Consider the following 23,861-nt stretch of genomic DNA (forward strand, 5'->3'; position numbering starts at 1 on the left):
ATAATGAAATCTAATAGATATGGAGAATTATCGTATGCTACAAAGTTGTTTGGAAGGTTATTTTGCAATTCATTGACTTAGTTGTGATAGCGGCAGAACACGTGTGGCAGTCCGAACGATGTTTGTTCCGAGGTGGAAATGGATGGGATGCGAATAGATTGTCTGCCTGTTTAATGAGAGAAGAAGGAGAATGTGAAGTTTGAGTAAGTTATCATCAGCGTGTGATGATATATTAACACCTCAGCATGTCAATCGGTGAGCAGCAGCAAGTTGTTTGAAGTACAAAGGGAAATTCTTTGCAATGTCTTTTTAAAAAACGCAAACAAATTCCATTTACATCACAATTCAATGTTTTAATTTTACCCTGTCATATTCATTGGTGGTATTATAGCTGACGTATTAGTCGACCCCGAGTCCATAATATTCGTATCAATTTTCATACAATTGACACAATTTACAGTCAGATTGCATTTATCACAAACAACATTAACGGACCCATTTGGCTGCTTAACAACAACGATACTCGATGAATCATCTTCTTCGGACGAGTAATTAGATCCGAACAGCAGCTCCACCAGTTCCACCAGAAAGTCCTGTGGAAAAATTTAAAACACATTTTGAAATAATTATTTATTTCAGTCTTATCAAAACACACTAATCCAAACGCTTGTGTCGACGGCACAGTGTTCAAGATGGATAGAACAATCAAAATATTAATCACAATAAATTTCATTTTTATTTACTCGTGTATTTAGATATTATCATGAAGCTATGATCCTATTTTCAAACTAATTTCTAACCACCCACTGCCAACAGTATTTATATTGCACAAACTTTAGTTCATAACCAACCACCCTTGAAACTTGCATTCCGCTGCTGACTAGAGCGATAAGAGTTTTATGAAACTTAAAGTGAACTTCGAAAGAGGTGTTACATGTCTATTTTGGTTTGGCACTTGTGTACGCATAATTTTAGTTCCGTTCAATGAGCGGAAACAATGCGTTATGAATTAGTAGAATGTCTCAAGCTACTGAACTAATGGTCGTTTAAATGCTGTACCTGCATTGTACTCAAGAATTTATGCTGATTTTACATTAAATGTTCAAGATATTGATTTAATGTCCACCGTTCTTGTCCTAATTTTAACCAAATCCAATGCAGCGGAAATGTCTTCTTGCACATACCACGGCTTGCGAGGAGATTTACGATTTCCACGAATCCGGTTTGCAGTAGTGACCTGGAGGTGCATTCTGCTTCAATTTCACCGTAGCCAACCAGCATTTTTCTCCGGTTTTAATGGCAAATTACCATCCCAAATCTCTATATTTATATCTACGGGCGCCATCTGGTCGAAACAAAAAAGTGCAATGCCTTCTAATCGTTCTCCTGCGCCCGCCGTGTTGGTGCATTCGTTGCCGGGCTGAATCTAAACCATCGTGGTAGGCCTTGAACTTTATTCGTCTCAGATTGATGGTTTTCGGGAGGTCGTTCACCGCATCTACCTGCAGGTTATCGGTTCCCACGATGGAGTCAGTTTGCACCGTCGTCGGGATTAGGGCATTAGACTTAGGTTGGATTTCTTCGCCTCCGCTTGGGTCTTAAACCATGTATAAGCGAATGGGTAGTACCTGAGACGAGACCTGCAAAGACGCTGCTTCTTTTCTCTTGTTTTGACACTTGTTCTTCTTTTCATCACAGTTGACCATCGAGTTTCAACTGTTTACTTGACTATTTCACCTAAGCCCCAGGTGGACCCTTCTGAGCACAATAAAAGTGTATCCAATTCACGAAATAGTTAATTCATTTTCATAAGGATTTTTATACCGGGAACAAAACACAGGTTTATTACTGATTATTAACAAGCTAAATGGAAGGTTTGGAATACTCGTTAAAGTAAAAAAGTCTTGGTAAAAAAAAATTATGTGGAATATTTTATTTGGGATACCAATACTTTCACTCAAAAAGCTGCTGGTTGCACCTGACAGTTCGTGACAGCAGTTGACTGGCAGCAGCTGAAGTTACATTTTTTCCTCTTTGCAGGTCTCGTCTCAGGGTAGTACCACTTAGGAGTTAAGCGGAGATAAATAAATTTGCCTTTAAATTGATTAGAGTACTGAGGGAGTTGTATTCGTAAAATTGTGTTGCATAAGTGCTGCAAAAATAGCAAAAGCACAAGCTTGAATATTTAAAATCATCTTGGCACAAAAATACAAAATTCTAACATTTGCATCTATTCCTATGTTCTATCGTTTTCAAATAAGTATTGTTTACTAAACCTCAAATTAGAAATACCTTACTGTTATAGTTTTCTAGGGAAACATCTATATTTATCTCATCAAACAGCATGAACAACTTTTGGAACTTTGAATAGCAATTAGATACCTCAAAATTGTCAAAATCCGAACGACACCTTGCAATCAGAATTTGCTGCTAATTTAATCTAAACTAAACTAATGGAGTAATGACTTTTTGAACTTTTTGAAAAATATTTCGGCATGCGCTTAAGCATAAATGTTAGCGCATGACAAAATATTCTTTTACCTATGTATAATTGTATGCTCAAATTATGCTTAACTTAACACCAGAACATTATTTTTTGGTACACCCTAGGGTCTGTTCACAAATTACGTAACGCAAAAATCCAAGTTTTTACCCTCCTCCCCTCGTAACAAAAAGTAACATTTTGGTACCCCTCCCTCCCCATGTAACGCGTAACTGTGAAAAAATTCCCTTCTCTGAAGCATTTTGGTTTTGGTATTTTTGAACACTGTTAGAATTGGGACGGCAAATGATTAAAAATCAAAGATATCAAGAATGCAGCTAGCAGAAACAAAAATAGAATTTGCGATTATAACCATTTACATAGTTTTGCGAAACTGTGGTGTCGAGTAGTACAATATTCGCTTGGTATTTTTACGCATACCAGTCCCGCTATGTCAGCATGCTTGATTTCGATAGTGACTAATATACGATAACGATAAACAGCAATTACTTGAATCAGTGATTAAAAAAAAAGACATTCAAATAAATTTTTATTCGCGTCATGCGTAACATTTGGTAGTACCCCCCCCTCCCCACCTTTTAGCGTAACAAAGTATAACGCAAGTTGGACCTCCCCCTCCCCCTAGAAGCGTTACGTAATTTGTGAACAGACCCCTACCGTTCCGATGCATGATGCATAAGGATGAACCAAAAATCATATCTGGATTGGTATATTATTGCGTGCTGTTGCCTTAGAAACGTGATATGCCGGTAATGACGCCAGCCAGCGACATGCGCGAAAGTCGGAGGAAGATAAAGCCGTCGAGGGACACAACAAAGGCGAGAACATAAAACCAAGGAACTATAAACGATCAACTTCGATTTCGGCGCGTAGACTCCGCCAAAGCTCAACAAGAAACCGCAAACGAAAGACAACAACGACAACGGGCAGCAAAAAAGCGCAGAAATCTCGGCTGATAGCATCAGTAGCAGTGGCGGCGCTGCGCAGCAGTCAAAAAATGCGTTCGCCACTATACGTACGTGCACTGATTCAACAGGCGACAGAGTGGGATGCAAAAAAGAGGTGAATAGCCCGATTTTGAGCCCCACTACATCGCCACACCCACCGAACATACCCCCGGTCTGGTTGGACGTGTTTCTGCCGAATCCTTTGTGCCCCAAATCCGCGAAACCCACAAATAAGTCATTATAAATTCTAAAATGCAGTTTCGATCCACCCTCGAGCCCCATTTCTCATGTTTTGCCCCAATGCCTCCCCATCTTGCTCCTGCATCTAATGCATTGGTTCTTCATTCTGTCGGGTAATTTTGATTTTGTTTATACTATTTTTAAATAAATTAACTGAAAGGCTTATAGATCTGCAAAACGAACTGTTGAATGTAAAATTGAATATACCGAGCAAACGATAATGGCTCATTAGATTACGAGCATTTACGATGTATTTGACGTGATGATCGATAATAAGAAATGAAATAAAAATAAGATGAGTGATCTTTGACATCACGATATTCTATATCATGTCATTAGGCTCGTAATCTGAAAAGGGAATTATAGTAAGTCGTGAGTTGATATTAAGGTCACTCCTGAAGGAATCCAATTTTGAAAGTACTCGCGTTTTCAAGGGCACACCATTCGATACGGAAGCAACGCACGACTGTCATTTTTATTCTTTCACGCATGCTGCAACGCAGCAAAGCTAAATCAACAAAAATGACAGTTGTGTGCCGCCTCCGTATCGAGTGGTGTGCCCTGAAAACGCGAGCACTTTGAAACTTGGATTCCGTGAAATCAAATCCTGAAAATCAAATATAAACCAGTGTTGAGAAATGAATGAGCACCACTTGAAACTTACTCACTCGCTCACGAGTTTGAGTATTGGAATTCAAACTCACTGCGAGTATACTCATCTGTGAGTATGGACTGAAATACTCAAACTCACGAGTGAGTAATGACATTTTATATACTCACTCGTGAGTATATTTTACTCGCAATGTATTCGAAAAATGATTTGAAATTAGTTTAGTTTGCTTTTGTCTGTTTTTTTCGTTAAATATAAGAAATTAACAGTGTTAGGTACGTACTTCGATGCAGTATTGATAAGTACACGTGAAAAGATAGTAGATCTGAGGATTATTAACATTCCAACAATTGATAATGGGATTGTATAAACTCGTCTTATGACAGGTGATTCCAACAATTACTACAACGGCAAAACAGCATGACGAATCCAATGCACTACTTCCGAAGTTGGGTAAGTTGCCTGTATCTGGAGAAAAACTCAACTTCGGTATAAAAAGCGTACTAACTTTGTTCCGGGTAGACAATACAAATGCAAAAATGGTAACTGGCTAAGAAATCTCGCAGTTAATAACTTTGGAAGTGCTTACAGAACAGTAAGCTGTGAGGCGGCAATGTCCTAGTGTGGGATGTAATGCCAATAACAAGAGTAAGAAGAAGGAAATTGGCAGAGATAAATGGCTAAAATGGTGAAATTGGCCTCAACTTAGCAATAGAAAATTAAGTCAAATAAATGAGTTTTTCACATGTTTCGAATCTAAAAACGGAGGTTGGAGTTGAACATTTGATTTAATTTGTAGGAGAACTTGAAGAAATTTTGATATTTTTCCATATGAATTTTCATATGCGCTACACCTAAACCACCTCCAAATTTCCCGAAAATTTGCCAGGACTCCTAAATCATAAAAAAGCCTATAAACATATGGGAGTGGTAATTATCGAACATTTTTGAAATTTTATAAATGCGGTGCAGTTGTAATGTATACACAGATATTTCCAGTGCCGTCCACCCTCGTGGGTAGAGCTATTATGTGCATTAAACATAAATTCTGTACCAAAATAAATACAAATGTATACTTGGCAAGCCATGTCTAAACGTTGATTATGATGCTGATTCTGTAGACAATCACAGATAAGGTCTCAAGCGGCTTTGTTTTCCAGGCGTTCGTCTTTATCAATTACTTCTTCAATTGAGCCAATTCAGCTCAATGTTAAAAATCTTGGTAAATCGTTTGATGGTTTCATTCAGATAAACTTACCGGAATGACCATTGAAGACTTCGACAACGTCGAAAGGCTGCAACAGTAAACGCTGATTTCTCCGGTGAGCTTATTTTCTTCAGACAATATTCATCCATATCCAAGAGGGTAATGCTCCTGGATTGATTTGTAAGTTTGGTGCTTCTAGTACTGTAGAATTTTCTGGATACAACGTGCAATGTCATAGTGCACGTCATCAAAGATGTTGGGGCTCATGATACCGGCGATGAATTTGTGACGATTCACTGATGGGTAAATACCTAGTTTAGCAATGGCACGTCCAAGTGAAAAATGGTGGCAGGATCAGTCAAATTGCCAGCAGGCACATAGATAGCCTGCACCGATGTGACCCTTTTCGGTGGTGGTGATACACTACGTTGGCTGATATCCGACAGCGGACGGGATACGGACGAAAAATGTTGTCGACGAAGAGCAGCACTTCTTGTTTTTCTCCATCATAAAAGTATTCTTCAGCAATGAACGTTCAGAGCAACAGGGGCACTAACGTCGAAGGGTTCATTGATCTGGCCGTACTTCACAATCACCATATGCATTGATAACTTTGCTGATCGCCACGATCTTATCGAAATCGGCTCCACCGATCAGAACGACTTCTTCTTTGTAGTAGTAAGTTGACGACCTTATTGCCTGTAAGCAGAATCGGTAGAATCCTGCTTCACAAGTCAATGAACTCTGGCGCTTCGGCATGCTTGAGCCGAGTTTTTCAATCGGTTTGCAGAGACGTCGATGTTACGGTTCAGTTTTACCAAAACGCGCTGGCCACGCAGTAAACCGTTCATGGCGATTGCAACCTTCGCTGCAAAACCACGGGCCCATGATATGCTACTCCGACGGCAACTCTGGCGTTTTTTTGCTGGAATCGAACTTAAAAATACAACAACACCGTTCTGAATCGTAGTCACTGAACGGCAGTCACGGTCCTATTTATTTATTTCCTGTCAAGTCCACAGAATTCAAGCACGGTTACACAATTTTTTGTCGACCAAATTTTAAAGCCCCAAAAAGGCCTTTTCATGTGACAGCTACGGTGACCAGAATAATTTGTGATGAATCAGTCGCTTTATTGATGATAAATCGGTAATTAACGGTAGGTCATGAAATTATTCATATTTATCAATCAATCGATATGGTGCAGTTAACATCATGTTGGAATATTGTGTTTACGTTGATGAAAAACTCTTTCATTCAAATAAAAATGTATATGTGCTATTGAAGGGGCACAGTAACCTATATGTACATATGTATTACAAAATGCAATGTAATGACACTTCAGAACAGAGCATAAAATATTCACCTTCACGAAGCAACTTCGGCCAGAATTTTAACAAACGTCGCATGACTATTCAAACATAGAATGACTTACTCAGTTTTCTTCTTCACTGATTCATTCATTTGATTGGTACTTAGAATGGTCACTGCGTTCAAAGAAAACATAATTGGCTTTGGATGTATTGACTTTTGGCGCTAAAAATGTTCCTCAGTTGAATGTCGGGGTCAAATCTATGTGGGTAATTTTTCTTTCCCGTCAAAAATTGTATCTTGTTTTATTGTCTCAGTCGATTCTTTTTGCCTTATTTAAGGTCAACTTTCTCGAAGAAGCCATATTTTTTTAAACTTCTATTTTTTAAATCGAAAACAAAAATTGAAAAAATGTTTTTTTTTTTAAGATTGGCCCGATTTTGAACGAATATCTGGTGAATTTTTCAGGCAGGTTTTTAGTTTTTGGTTTTTTTTTCGCTTTTTGGTTTTTGATTTTAAAAATAGTTAGAGGCGTCAAAAAATATGGGTTCTTTGGGAAAGTTGACCTTAAGGTCACTCCTGACGGAATCCAAGATTAAAAGTGCTCGCGTTTTCGGGGGCACACCACTCGATACGGAAGCAACGCACAACTGTCATTTTTATTATTTCGCAGCAAAGCTAAATCAACAAAAATGACAGTTGTGCGCCGCCTCTGAATCGAGTGATGTGCCCCCGAAAACGCGAGCACCTTGGAACTTGGATTCCGTCAGGAGTGACCTTAAATAACCCAAATAATCGATTGAGCGAATAAAAATTTTTGACGGGAAAGGTCAATTGTTTTAAATTATTATACTAGAGGTGATTCAAATATAACGTCCACTATTTTTGAGATTTCAAGACCCCCACTCCCCCCTCCGTCACGCTTTTTTGTATACCTAGTATAAGTACTGTCACACAATTCCACCCCCCCCCCTAAAACATGTGACGTCATTTTTGAACGAGCCCCTATAAGTTTTCAGTTTTACAGTAATTTTTTAGTTTATGAAATCTAAATATATATTCACTGACTGATATTCGATCGGAAATTGACCTTTGGGAGCGTCCACAATTTACGTAACGCTTAGAGGGGGAGGGGGGTTGAGCAAAGTGTGACGATCCATACAAAATTTTTAGATGTTTCATACAAAAAGTGGGACATAGGGGGGGACGGGGGTTGAAAATGCTCAATTTTTGTGTTACGTAATTAATTGATCTTCCCTTTCCCGTCAAAAATTGTATCTCGTTTTATTGTCTCAGTCGATTCTTCGGCTGATTTAAGGTAAGTTTTTTCCAAATTATCCATACTTTTTGGAGCCTCTAACTATTTTAAAAATCGAAAACTAAACCCAAAAAAGTGCGGCACGCATGAACCGGTCTGAAAAATTCACACGATGTTTGTACTTGGATCACCTAAGGGTGAAATCAGGAGTGATTCAGTTTGATTCTAAATTTTCGACCACTATTCTAGTTTGCATCTGGAGCAAAATAGAACAAACTCGCTGGTTTCCCCAGCAGTGTTCTATTCATGTTTTTCAAATTTTCAATTAATTGAAATCATTATGTTACTACCAAGAAAGGCGCCGGAATTGCAAAATGGATTGATCCGTAGATAAAATGACGCATCCATACACCAAAACAATTGAAAAATATTTGAATCTCGTGATTCAATCGTGGTTCAAATCTGCAGAAAATAGAACTGAGCGTTATACCAGTTTTATTTTTGACAGTTGACTGGTATACAAAATGAATCTAGAACAGCTGCTGGGAAATTCAATGTTTCAGATTCATATTCAAACTGACAGCCCTGAACGATTTGAATCACTGCTGATTTTACTCTAATGCTAGAAAAGGAATTTTAGGCTAGGCTAGGCTAGAGTATGGTTTTGAGTGAAAACAGCCCATTTATTTATGTTTTAGGTTTCCGTTTGGGTTAGGGTTTGAAAAGTTTGAAAACTGTCAAACCATTATGTAATTTGCTAGGTAATTTGTGAATGACCCCTAAAAAGTATGAGTGTGGTTAGATGACTTTACCCATTAATGGGTACTATGTTATTGTTGATATTATTCCCACCGTGAAAAATTCACCCATTTTCTATAAAAAGTGCCACTACCCATTAAAATGTCAATAATATCAACAATAACATAGTATCCATTAATGGGAAAAGTCATCTAACCGTGTATGTCGACTTCGGCTCGGTGGGGACGGGGCTTAACCGGCTTAACAAAGTCAAAAGAGTGTTGATCAATAACACAGTCGCCTTTTATTGAAATTTATACGAATATCTGATTTTCGAATTGAGAAATTTTTAAATAATCAGAGATATGTACAATTACCTACATATCGGATCTGTTTGTCTACTGTTTTTGAAATTATCAGCAAAAAATAGAGGATGCCTGTGCACTATAGAAGCTGCAGACTACGCAGTCTTCAAGAGACGCAGATCCGAGCGATCCATAATACTCGCTTGTACCCGTAGGACCGCTATCAAGCTCCATTTTCACCTGCATACCGACATTCTACCAACGTGCCTGGCCCACAGTCGCCCAATTGTCTCGGTATTGACGTTGGAATGTTCATGCAGCAGTTAATATCAAATGGTGGCAATCACCTTTCTTCTGATGCTCCGCGTGTATTTTCCAGGACTACCAGTCTAATTAGTATTTTGAAGATGTCAACTTAGTTGATGAAAAACTCTTATATTCGATGGAAGGGCAGTATTACTACCAACCCTAACAGTAAGTACAAATACAAGAAGTCATCGACCATCTCGAAGTCTTTAGGGAAGATCCATTAGTTTTTTCTTCTTCAATGGCTCTATATTCCAACTGGAACTTGGCCTGCTTTTCCACTTAGTATTCTATTAGCATTTCCTCAGTTATTAATTGAAAGGTTTTCTATGCTTCTATGTTTTCTATGCTATTGAAAGGTTTTCTATTGCATGAGTGTGTGGCAAGTACAATGGATACACTATGCCCAGGGAGTCGAGAATGTTTCCAACCCAAAAACATCCAACACCGGACCGAGAATCGAACTCGCCATTTCCGGATTGACGGGGCCCTCCTTAGCCGTGCGGTAAGACGCGCGGCTACAAAGCAAGACCATTCTGAGGGTGGCTGGGTTCGATTCCCGGTGCCGGTCTAGGCAGTTTTCGGATTGGAAATTGTCTCGACTTCCCTGGGCATAAATGTATCATCGTTTTAGCCTCATGATATACGAATGCAAAAATGGTAACCTGGCTTAGAAATCTCGAAGTTAATAACTGTGTTGAAGTGCTTGGTGAACATTAAGCTGCGAGGCGACTCTGTCCCAGTGTGGGGATGTAATGCCAATAAGAAGAAGAAGAAGATCTCCGGATTGACAATCCTACACGGATAAAATGAAATAAGCTATTTAGCTTACTGTTTATTCCTTCTGAAGCTTTTACAAATTTTATTTATTACAGGGATTATTAATAAATTCAGCTTAGCTTGCTTTTTAAGCATTGCAATGATTATATGAAAAATAAACTTTTGAATGCTTAACAAGCTCACAGTGTTAATATTGAGACTTGAGAAAAATATTCATTATCATTTTGTCGTTCAGCAAGGTAGGTCGTATCAAAGCCATATTTCTTGAGATTTTTTTCAGGTTGTTCCAGGGGATTTTCTAAACCAATATGTCGTCATTCCAGTCCGGCTTGAGTCAGTGTTTGCACAGTCGGCGATAACTCCGAAAATACGCATTATTACACTTGTTCCGGAGTGCCACCGAATCGAAAAAGCAATCCGCAAGAGGGGCGACAGAAATTCTCCAAACCGAAGATTGCCGAAAAGACGGAATATCTGAAAAAACATTACCGCATTTCTTGTGCGGAATTTGGCGTCTTTTTTGTGGGATGTACCATCTTTTCGGGATATTCGAGGCTAGTAAAATTTGTGGCGTTCTCCTTGGCAATCCTAAAATACAATTGGTTTTCCCATATAAAACCCAAGGACCTTGTGAGCAAGTACTCAAGTTACAATTAGGCTGCAAAAATTCAAACCGAAATTCCCTGTTCATAACTACAATTGCTCCTAAAGCGATCTATTTTTTTGCTTTTGTTATTTTACGCTTTCATCCCGCTTGATTTTTGTTTTCATTTCTATCTTGGAACAACAAGCCTGTCAAAAAGAAGCCTCGCGTATATTTGAAAGGGAATAAGCATTCCAAATGATTAAACGCAGATTAAGCATTGAAAAGCTTACCTAAAAATAATCATTAGAATGAGTGGATAGACGGAATATGGTTTTAGATTAAAGTTTAAGCTATTTAGAATATTTATATTTATCCGTGTATGCCTTTGCTCGCAAGGCTACTGGAGATCCATTAGCTACGTAATGCAAAAATTGATTATTTTCAGCCCCACTCCCCCTATGTCACTTTTTGTATGAATCATTCAAAATTTTTGTATGGAATGTCACACTTCGGGCCACCCCTTAGCGTTACGTAATTAATGGATTCTCCCTTACTGCGGGTTTCAACGTTTGGCATCTGGATTATTCTATTAGGAATAATTACACAGCATATACTTCATATACTCAATGTATTAAACCTCAAGACTAGCGCACAAAACTCTTGACGATAAACGCACTAACCCTTTGTACCTACATACATACCTAGAATTTGCTTTGAAACTCGTTCAAATTTATTTCAACTCTTTTTATTGGGTTCAACAACTTTACTCACAATACTCATGACGAGCAATTTTACTCACTCGCCTGAGAGTATTGGTATCTAAACTCACCTGCGAGTTACTCACTGCGTGAGTAATACTCGCAGTGAGTATGGTGTCCTACTCACTGCATGAGTATGAGCATTTAGTGAGTTGCTCACGGCCTGAGTATTACTCACAAAATGAGTAAAGAGTGAGTATTTTTTCTCATGAGTAAGTGTTTCGCAACACTGATATAAACATGATTTATATAGGATGTAAAAGATCAGACGACAAAATAAATATTTTGCAATATGTTACAATGATGATATATCAGTATGTGATAAAAGAAGTGATCTATATGTCGAGCTATTAGTTTGATCTTATCCATAGCATATCTTGATATTTAAATGATATTCGTTATTCGTTGTTGCAAAGCTAGCAGAGCAGATATGCAGGAAATACTATACTATATGTTTGTAGTTTGTATCATTCTTAGCATATCTATTTAAAATATGTCTATTTCTCATCTAAAAGATGAACTTCTAACACTGAAAAAATCACTCTAATAAAGAAAAAAAAATTTCTCATGTAAAACAGATTAGTTTGAAATAACAAGCATGACGATTGAACCTAAAAATTGATATCGACGGCTAATAAAAGCCAGAATCTTTTGAATTCATGGGGCATCATCACATTTGATCCAAATCCAAATCCAATCCAAATCCAATCCAAATCCAATCCAAATCCAATCCCAATCCAATCCAAATATAATCCAAATCCAATCCAAATCCAATCCAAATCCAATCCAAATCCAATCCACATCCAATCCAAATCCAATCCAAACCCAATCCAAACCAATCCAAACCAATCCAACCAATCCAAACCAATCCAACCAATCCAAACCAATCCAAACCAATCCAAACCAATCCAAACCAATCCAAACCAATCCAAACCAATCCAAACCAATCCAAACCAACCAAACCAATCCAAACCAATCCAAACCAATCCAAACCAATCCAAACCAATCCAACCAATCCAAACCAATCCAAACAAATCCAATCCAATCCAAATCCAATCCAATCCAAATCCAATCCAATCCAAATCCAATCCAAATCCAATTCAAATCCAATCCAAATCCAATCACAATCCAAATCCAATCACAATCGAAATCCATTTCAAATCCAATCCAAATCCAATCCAAATCAAATTCAAACCAATCCAAATCCAATCCAAACCCAATCCAAATCCAATCCAAATCCAATCCAAATCCAATCCAAATCCAATCCAAATCCAATCCAAATCCAATCCAAATCCAAACCAAATCCAATCCAACCAATCCAAACCAATCCAACCAAACCAATCCAAACCAACCAAACCAATCCAAACCAATCACAACCAAATCCAATCACAATCGAAACCATTTCAAATCAACCAAACCAATCCAAATCAACCAAACCAATCCAAACCAATCCAAACCAATCCAAACCAACCAAACCAATCCAAACCAATCCAAACCAATCCAAACCAATCCAACCAATCCAAACCAAACCAAACCAATCCAAACCAATCCAAACCAATCCAAACCAATCCAAACCAATCCAAACCAACCAAACCAATCCAACCAATCCAAACCAATCCAAACCAATCCAAACCCAATCCAAACCCAATCCAAACCAATCCAAACCAATCCAAACCAATCCAAACCAATCCAAACCAATCCAACCAACCAATCCAAATCAATCCAAACCAATCCAAACCAATCCAAATCAAATCCAAATCAAACCAAACCAATCCAAACCAAACCAATCCAAACCAATCCAAACCAATCCAAACCAAACCAATCCAAGTCCAATCCAAACCAATCCAAACCAACCAAACCAATCCAAATCAAACCTAATCCAATCCAAACCAAACCAATCCAAACCAATCCAAACCAAACCAAACCAATCAAAACCAATCACAACCAAACCAATCACAACCGAAACCAACCAAACCAACCAAACCAATCCAAACCAATCCAAACCAATCCAAACCAATCCAAACCAATCCAAACCAATCCAAACCAACCAAACCAATCCAAACCAATCCAACCAATCCAAACCAATCCAAACCAATCCAAACCGATCCAAACCAATCCAAACCAATCCAAACCAATCCAAACCAACCAAACCAATCCAAACCAATCAAAACCAATCCAAACCAATCCAAACCAATCCGAATCCAATCCAAACCATTCCAAATCAAAACCAAACCAATCCAAATCAAATCCAACCAATCCAATCCAAATTGATCCAGATTTTGCAACCAATCCAAACCAAATCCAACCCAAACCAAACCAAACCAATCCAAATCCAATACAAACCAATCCAAACCAATCCAAACCAATCCAAATACAATACAAACCAATTCAAACCAATCCAAACCAATCCCAACCAAACCAATCCAAACCAATCCAAATCAAATCCAATCCAATCCAAACCAATCCAAACCCATCCAAACCAAACCAATCCAAACCAATCCAAATCTAATCCAAACCCCATCCAAACCAAACCAATTAAAACCAAACCAATCCAAACCATCCAAACCAACCAAACCAATCCAAACCAATCCAATCCAAACCAATCCAAACCAATCCAAACCAATCCAAACCAACCAAACCAATCCAAAGCCAATCCAAACCAATCCAAAGCCAATCCAAGTCCAATCCAAACCAATCCAAACCAATCCAACCAATCCAAACCAATCCAATCCAATCCAAACCAAATACAATCCAAACCAATCCAAACCAATCCAAATCAAACCAAACCAATCCAAATCCAAATTCAATCCAAACCAATCCAAACCAAATCCAAACCAATCCAACCAATCACAATCCAAACCAATCACAATCGAACCATATCAAACCAATCCAACCAATCCAAACCATTCCTAATCCAATCCAATCCAAACCAATCCAAACCAATCCAACCAATCCAAACCCAATCCAAGTCCAATCCAAACCAATCAAAACCAATCAAAACCAATCCAAATCTAATCCAAACCGATCCAACCAATCCAAATCCAATCCAAACATAATCCAAATCCAATCCAAACCAATACAAACATAATCCAAATCCAACCAATCCAAAACCAATCCAAAACCAATCCAAACCCATCCAAACCAATCCAAACCCAAATCCCATCAAACCAATCCAAACCAATCCAACCAATCCAATTCCAATCCAATCCAACCAATCCAAATTCAATCCAATCCAAACCAAACCAATCCAATCCAAACACAATCCAATCCAATCTAAACACAATATAAACCAATCAAATCCAAATCCAATCCAAATCCAATCCAAAACCAATCCAATCCAAAACCAATCCAAATCCAATCCAATCCAAAACCAATGCAAATCCAATCCAAACCCAAATCCAATCAAAATCCAATTAAAATTCAATCCAAATCTAATCCAAATCCAATCCAAATCCAATCCAAATCCAAATCCAATCCAAATCCAATCCAAATCCAATCCAAATCCAATCCAAATCCAATCCAAATCCAATCCAAATCCAATCCAAATCCAATCCAAATCCAATCCAAATCCAATCCAAATCCAATCCCAATCTAATCAAAATCCAATCCAAGTAAAACCTTATTCAAATCCAAATCAAATCCAAATCCAACTCAAATCCAAATCCAATCAAAGTCAAATCCTAATTCAAATCCAATCCAACTCAAATCCTGATACAAATTCAAATCCAATCCAAATCCAATCTACATTCAATCCACATTCTATCCAAATCCAATCCAAATCCAATCCCAATCTAATCCAAATCCAATTCCAATCTAATCCAAATCCAATCCAAGTAAAATCCTAATCCAAATCCAATCCATATCCAATCCAAATACAATCCAATCCAAATCCAATCCCAATCAAATCAAAATCCAATCCAAGTCATTTCAATTCATTTTACAAATTTATTCCAATTTCTGCAGCCTTACAAATATTTTTAATTTTTTTTTGTCCCAAAATCTATGCGAAATGCATGTTTGGAGTGTTCATTTTCAAAACAGTGACCTAATCCAGGTAGGCGTTCCGCATTTCGCAGGACGCTTGCTGGTCACCTAAGGGACCCAAACTATATGTGGATTAATCTTTCTTTTCCATTTTTCTTTCGTCTTTTGACTTCCAGAACAGAGTTTCAAAAAGAAGGAAATTTGAGCGTTTTCATTTTTCTTTCATTGGTGGTTTCAATGTTCAAACAAAACAGCAAATCGAGCGCCTTTCGCTAAGCTGTCATCGAGATCGATAAGTAGTGCATAGTATGACTGATGTGCACGCGGCGCGATGCAACAAGAGACAACAGAACCCTTGATTGCCGACAACTTGACACTGATGGAATTTTGTCACCTGATGCAACAAGGTTTCAGGTCGTGAAATCTGCTGTCATCCGTGCCGGCCGTCTGCATCTGCGGATGTTTGGCCCGTTCGGAGCGCTGACGATCAGTTTCGACCCGGTTGCTTGTCGTGACATTGACATGTTGCTAAACACGCGAAATAAGATGCCAATACCGTAGCTGCTAACCGCATTCAAAAGAGGAACGCACCGACGACAGTGTCGTCGCTGCTCACTTTGGGGAGTAGGTCTTTTTTCGGATCGAGGCAAAAGTAATATCACGTAAGCAGCAGGTAGCAAGCGTTCAATAAATCTGAAGATTGTGGCGGAAATGGAATCCTTGTCAGGAAAACATGTCGATACCCTACGTGTGTACGATACGATACTCCAGCACATCGACTTTAAGGACAACAAACTGGAATTTCTTCATTTTTCGACCTTCGACAGTTGGTTCACTGTATTATTGTGTGGGACTCATCAGTTGGGAAATACAGATGAATTGTGTCATCGCTTAATACTTGTTGGTAACCTTCAATGCACACCATCAACATCTGTTGACCCCAGGTCGAAACAGCCAAGAACCTACGCATGATAACGCCTTTTCAAGCTAAACAAAGAAGTTAGACTTTTTTATTAGATATTCATAAAATTTGAGAAGGAAATAAATGCAAACGGGATGCAATTGAATTAAAAAATGTTATTAAATATCGTTTCTGGAGTGAAATAGCAGCCTTTCCGTACAATTTGATTATGACATCGTGTTTTGAGATATTTCATCGTCTTTCTGAATTAATTCGTGTATTAAATATCAACTCCCTCCCAACTGGGACTGGGAGTTAATAACTGCGAGGCGGCTCTGTCCCAGTGTGGGGATGTAATGCCAATAAGAAGAAGAAGAACACATTCAAAATATGTTTCAAAAGTGGACCTGGGGTAAAACGCTCGAAAGGTGGTGATAAAAAGAGTCAACTGCATGTAAAATAATGGTGGACGCATGGTTGTTTGTTTTGTCTTGACGATGAGGTGAAAGAATCGCAAATCGTTAAAGTTAAGTGAAAATGAAGGGATGTGGCTCATTTTTTCCATTGCAGCTCAATAATGAATAACTAATAAAACTGCGAAACAAATTAAGAAAAAAAATTGCTTCAAGATTAATCTAAAAATGAAGGTCTCAAGTGACCCTGGAGATATAATATTTGAAAAAAACTGGAACATGGCTTCAAAATTCAAGACGCAAGTTTGTTTGGAGTCCTGGAGATGATTAGTCAAGAAGGGATTGGCCAGTTTTGAAAAAAAAAACATTTTTCTCTTTCCCGAACCACACTTCAATATTCAACCAAAAATTAACTGAAGTTTGTGATCCCTTATGATGAATAGTTAAGATTTATTTGGAAACATTTGAAACGCGGCTTTGCAATCCAAAACGAAAGTTTATTTGAAGTCCTAGAGATGATAGGTCCAGAAGTATTTTGTTTTTTCTTTCTTTTTCTTCTTCTTCTATATATAAAAATGAGTTTGCATTTCTTTTGAGGCAATATAATTCACGAACGGGCTGGCCGATTTGCAAGAATATCTCATGAATAGAATCGTTTTGGGCTCTTCTGTGTTTATATATACTAAGAATTGATCAATTTAACGGGGAAAGTTAAAAAATTGTCTAAATGCAACGGCTTCATGATTTCTGAAGCTTGCCTGCCATCAACCTCGAACTGAAATCGATCTAGAGTGCGACGCTGCAATTAACTAAATGATTGACAGATCGAAAATAAAACCCGAGCAAGATCGGGTAGGTTCGACTAGTTCATATAAAAGAGGCTTGTCATAAGACGAGTTTGTACAATCCCATTGAATTCCACGACTTAATTGTACCTTGACAGATACGTATTTCGACCTCAACAGTAAGCTCGTCTTCAGTGTCTAGTACATGACTCGACTTGAAGAAAATAATCGCAGCTTACACTATTTATATTATGCGTAGGTACATTAACTTATCTATGAATATTTACTACGGTGCTTACTTCTACTCGCTTGTTGCGCTTAATGCTTAGACCTAAACTCATAATCTATTCCCTTATCAGTTTCCCTCTTAGCCTTACTTACTTCTGCAATGTGTGTCTGCAGTCGATTGCTTCTGCTGAAGAATACTCAATCGATGCCGAATTTCCTTAGTCGATGGCGTAGCTGGTGGGTGATGTGTTGATCATAGGGGACCGATACCCTCTTCAGCGGTTCATCCATCGGTGTCAGCGTTGTCAGTTCGTTTTTCTGTAGGTTCCTCTGCTTCTTGTTGATGGAAAAAGAAAAATAAGATTTTTTACAACTGACCAATTCCTTCTGGACGCTACTCAGTTGAGTTCAATTGACTTGCCAAAAGTTGCACATGTTCAGCTTTTTTTTATTCAAGTGAATTGAACGGAGGTGTTTAGACGGTCGATTCATGTGACTTGCACAATTCACTTGCTTTGTCTAAACGCTAATTCCCAAATTACATAAAGCTCCAGAAGGTGGGATGGGATCTGTCGGAGCGTTATGGGCTTTGAAATTCTGTGAGAATTATTATTAATATTTTCCACATAAACCGGCGAGTGGATACCACTCCCACAGCTTCGATAAAAAAAACGAGCAATGGGTAATGTTTTCAACATAACCGCGAGTAGGCGTAGGACTTGTATAAACGAAGCGTATTTTCATTTTACTTCTAACTTTTGGATCTTTGGAGTTTGATTATAGTATTCATATTGGAAACGACAACTTCCATGAATTATTAGCAATTTGTTTATTCAAAACTTCTGGAAATAAAACTAATAATTAAATACATAATTAGAATTGCTTTGTTTATAACTTTTAAGCCCTTATTTACTCAAGTAAATGTAGGGCATTTATAGATTTCTTATTGATGATAGTATTTGAAGTTTAAAAATTCTATTTATAAAATTTTGGGCAAAATGTGCTGTTTTGAGGGAACTATCCCGTTTTTCAAACAAAGAAATACAGCACCAATTTCGTTGCTTCTTTTTGCTAAAATGCTTGCTTACTGCTGAAAAAAATCCCAACAATAAGAAACAAGTCGAGGAGCAGTAACCCTATTAAAATTGAGGAGGTACTACTAATACACCAACAAAAAATTATTTAATATTCTGATTCGAAACTCCGAGTCTACATCAAATTTAATAATACAATTTCTCAGAAAATGAAAAACAAAGAATAAGATAAAGTTTATTTAAATATTCTTCTGGAAATTATTTTTTGCGGACTTTTTCAAAAGATTTACATGTAATACAGCGAAATTTTCTAATCTAAAATGGATATTAACACTATTGCTGATTGTGCATCTTTAATTGCTAATGCCTTCTGCAAATAAATGAAAGTAATTATTTTAATCAAATTTTCATTTTCATCAGCGTAGTTGATTTTTTGCTGGGGAATCAGAACTGTTATAATATAACCATGTTTTAATGTACGTGTCGTTTAGTACCAAGCACAACTTAACGTATGGTCAGTCATATGACTTGACTCGTACCCATCCCGGGATCATGTGGATTACGAAACTAATCACTTTCCGTGGATGAGCAGACCAAATCTCTCTAATTTTCTTCTTCTTCATCCACCACCGCTGCCCTCGAAGCCTCAGCCATCATCGGCCTCTAGCCGTGAACTCCGAGCGATGCGATGGGCGATTGCATCCATCGCAACCAACACTACTGCATCCAACCATCATCAAGCACAGAATGACAAAAAAAAATGCGCCCACTTCTTTCATGCATATTCGCAGACCCACCGGCACTTCTACCGCTGGCGACTGCATGCTGTGTGGGTACACACAGCGAACGAACGAATGAAACAAAAAATGCGCAAGCAAAAAGCAAGTCAGTTCGCGCTGCTGTCACAAATTGTAATGACTCGCACACGGCATGCACTGCTTCTTTTATACACAAAGAAAATCTTCCGGTAGACCCGAAGGCCCTTGATTTACATCATTCTGATGTCCGTGTTAGGAATGCACGGGATTGGTTACATATTTACTGGCTCTGACAAGAATTTAAATTTTCAATAGCTTATCGTTAATAATCTTTAATTTCAATGAAATATGCAAAATGGTGGAGAGTGTCCGAGTCGATTGATATATAAATCTTAAAAATCCATCGAAAGATAAAGGCGCTAGTAGCGTTCAAAATCTTCCCTTCCAGCGTAACGCTCTCAATTTCCAAAAATCTAAATGACACCCAGTATAGTAAAGAAAGACGTAAGTCCTACGTCAAAAGCTTTAAAAACAATATTGTTTGATGTCTTCAAGAAGCAATGACTAACACATTGGTGAGAAAATGAGGATGAGCCGAAACAGATTAACTTGAATATTTAGTTACAAATTTTTATATATAACATAAAATCTATCCAGTACTAGTCGACCCGGCAGACGTTATCCTGCATAGTAGGCGAAAATGCGCGTTCCGAACTGCCCATGCAAAGTTTCCATATGAATCTTGATTTTAGTTTTTTACGTATTGCTCGACCTTACTCGTAATTTTGGCATGAGGAAATATCATATAAACCCGTCGGAAACGGTAATGAACGTTTCCGCTGAAGGAATGAAGAAAATCTATCCAGCCGTTTTCGTGTTATGTGGATACGAACACAGACCATTTCATTTTTATATATAAGATTTTGCGCTCGGCAATGGCGGCGTGAGATCCCCTCAGGTTGACATTCAAGAGGTAGAAAACATTGGAACTCATCAAGTCTGCCATGATACTAAAGCTTTTTATAAAGTAAATATATAAATGTCAACCATTTCTGCAGGGCTGAGACGAGACCTGCAAAGCCGGCTTTTTTTCCTTGTTTTGACACTTGTTCTTCTTTTCATCACAGTTGATCATCGATTCTCAACTGTTTCCTTGAGTGTTTCACCTAAATCCCGGGTAGAATCTTCTGAGCACAATAAAAGTGTTTGTGATTTACGGATTTGTAAACTTATTTTTATAAAGATTTTCCTATCGGAAATAAAACACGTATTCATAACAGTTCAATATTAAGCTGTCCGGCTTTTCTAGAATACTTTTCAAAGTGAAAAAGTACTCGTAAAACAAAATCATTCGGAATACTTTTTGAGGGACCAATACTTTTACACAAAAGGTGCTGGTTGCGTCTGACAATTCGTGACAGCGCTTGCTGGTTGCAGATGAAGTTACATTTTTCCTCTTTGCAAGTCCCGTCCCAGCTGCAGGGTATCCATGAAATCAATTATTTCACATTTTCACTTCAATTCTTTATTAATGTTTATTCCTTTATTCCAGACTGCCTACTGAAGTAAAGATAAAAGTAACTAAAATAAATTAATCGAATTACAGTTTATACGGAAAAGTGCGAGACTAGACGAAAATACTGATATTGCCCTAGAGAAGGGTTTTCAACCAATTTTTTTTTTCAAATGGCTATTAAGCATCCATTTCTATTTCATAGAAAACTGTACAGTTGTGTTGTATGTTCATGCCTGAAGATCCATTTTTGTTTGATTTAAACTAGGTCTTCATTGCTTGGGATCCATACAATAATTACATAAGATCTATAGAGCAGGAAAAGATTACTATATCCTTACACTCCTTTAGAAATCTTTTAATGAGAGAGGTTAAAGCATCCTAAAAATCCCTTACTTTATTAGTGTCCCACGCTTTCCTGAATATAAGCCACACCTGAGTATGGGAATCAATAAATGATAGATATCTTCATTTTACAGATTTTATATTTTCCACTCTGGATGTGCAACAGATTTACGAACATGATCAAGAGCAATTTGGTTCTTAATCAAGACAATGTAATAATATTCAGGTTTTTATTTAAGGCTTTAATTTAATAGCAGTAAATTGCATGTAGCCCATCAAGTATCAAGTTAGTAAAGTCAGCTTTCAGTTGCAAGTTTATATGTCCATCCCCTGCCCTGTAGGAAATGTGTTGCAGCACAGGTGATGTCGGATTGTTTTTGTGCATAGGTGGGACTTTGGGATTTTAAGAAGCGCCCATTTTCACGTTGCGCATGCTATTGTCGGAGAAAATTGGCTAACGCGAAGGAAGTTGATTCTAGAGAATTTTGACCCCAACCTCACACTAGATGGATATCGCCTCGTCAAGATTTTAGCTTTCACATTCCTAGAAAATAAAATAATTATGAGAAAAATTATGAGGAAACTATGTACCATTTCTTTGAATATCAAATTACAAAACATTTGACACTCCTTTGTTTATAGATACCGAATGAGTGCCAATGTTTTTCAATTAATCAAAGCCTACATTGATTATAAAGTGTAAATATTTTCTACCTCTCGAATGTCAAAAGGCACTCACTCGGTCGCCATTATCGAGCGCAAAATACTGGATACATACGCTCTTCGACTAACATGGTCCTTCAAAAATTCCATCTGGTCCGAATATTCCCAAGGAGTATAATCCGTAGGCTCTGCTCTTGATCTTTGCGAAACTTCTATCTTCGACGCTCCTTTGCATACCGATCACGAAGCGTCCTCCACCTTGTTGTCAATGCTTTTACTAAAATTTGGAACCAAAATAAGTTATTATAAAAAAATAAGAAAATGCTGGAAAAAGCACGACTAAACTTTAGGCAATACAATTGTAAATTCAATTTGTTCAATGAATTTCCCATGTAAGTGTGTACAACCCTTTACAGCCAACCAAAAAAGGAAGGTTAATGTGGCTAATAGAGATCAAGATTACCCGTACATCCTCACAATACCACGGAAAGGATGTTGTGTTAGCAGGGTAGAGTAAATCGAAGCATACACCAGGATTAAGCATAAAAATAGATATCTAATGAACAAACATGGGATTAAACCCTTGATCTTTTGCACTTTTATGAAAACGTTTACGCTCATGCACTTGCATACTCGCAAACGATAATTAATACAGTGGTCGTTCGCTAATTGGGGCGTTTTGATAAGCGTCAATATTGTTTACTTTTTGCATTGAACAAAGGAAAATTTTACGTGCCAGAAAATATCGATCCCGCCAAACATGGAAACAAAACGTCAACGCGTTTTTGACATCACATTCTGATGTTTAGCTGCTTTTTAATTGGGTTTCGCCCCAATTAGCGAACCCCCAACTAGAAAAAAAACCCAATTAGCGAACGATCACTGTAACACTGAATGAATACAGAAAATAACTTACCATCCATTTCCAATGAGTTTGCCAATTCAGCCCATAATTTATTCCGTGCTGAATTGTTCTTATACGACCGTGAACCTTTGTCATAAAGAACGGGATGCTCACTAACGAAAGATATAATTTTCTCGTTTAAACCTGCTTCTTTGGTGGTTTCCATCTGAAAGACAATTTCACACAAACTTTAGAATCACGATGTAGATTATTTTTAAACATTACTGCAACAACTTAGTTCCTGAGCAACCTTTTGTAAATATATCAGCTGCAAGCTGTATAAATGAATCAGTAGATGATGTTAGAATTGGAAATGTCTCCGTGGTTGGAATTTATCCTGAGGATCACTGGCCCAAATTTGGCACAATTATCCACAATTACTCAAAAGTTCTGTTTCGACTCAGCTGACCACCTTGTGGCTGGTGCTGGAAGTCTCGTGGAATCCGAGATTACGACTTAATTGTCTGTGTAAACCTTTGGAGTGCCAAAGTGAAAACTCATAATAAACACCCAATTTGGCCACATTTAACCAAGTCACTTCCCGAGATATCTCCGGACACGGGGACAATTTCCGATTCTAACTTATTTCCAAAAACTAGAAGCCTGTATGTGTGCAATGATGAAATGCAAAAAAAACCAATAGCATTTTGATCGACTTTTTTTCACCTTTGCTAATGTTTATCTAGATGTTGCTGCTTAATACCACAATTTTTTTAATGGAAAACCCCTCCGATATCTTCACATGAAACAATTTTGCACCGCAAAAGAAGAATGATGTTCCGAG

At 37.8% G+C, this 23,861-nt stretch overlaps 1 long non-coding RNA gene across 1 annotated transcript; it reads right to left on the reverse strand.

Moving 5' to 3' along the window:
- Nucleotides 1-353: 353 nt before the first annotated feature.
- Nucleotides 354-23,861, reverse strand: LOC134220185 (uncharacterized). The gene is made up of 4 exons (XR_009981802.1): nucleotides 23,744-23,861; nucleotides 23,090-23,243; nucleotides 22,289-22,450; nucleotides 354-593 (listed from the first exon to the last, which is right to left on the reverse strand). It is a non-coding gene; the product is annotated as an uncharacterized LOC134220185 (long non-coding RNA).

Source organism: Armigeres subalbatus, chromosome 1 (assembly GCF_024139115.2).
Source record: "Armigeres subalbatus isolate Guangzhou_Male chromosome 1, GZ_Asu_2, whole genome shotgun sequence".
In the NCBI taxonomy this organism is placed as follows: domain Eukaryota; kingdom Metazoa; phylum Arthropoda; class Insecta; order Diptera; family Culicidae; genus Armigeres; species Armigeres subalbatus.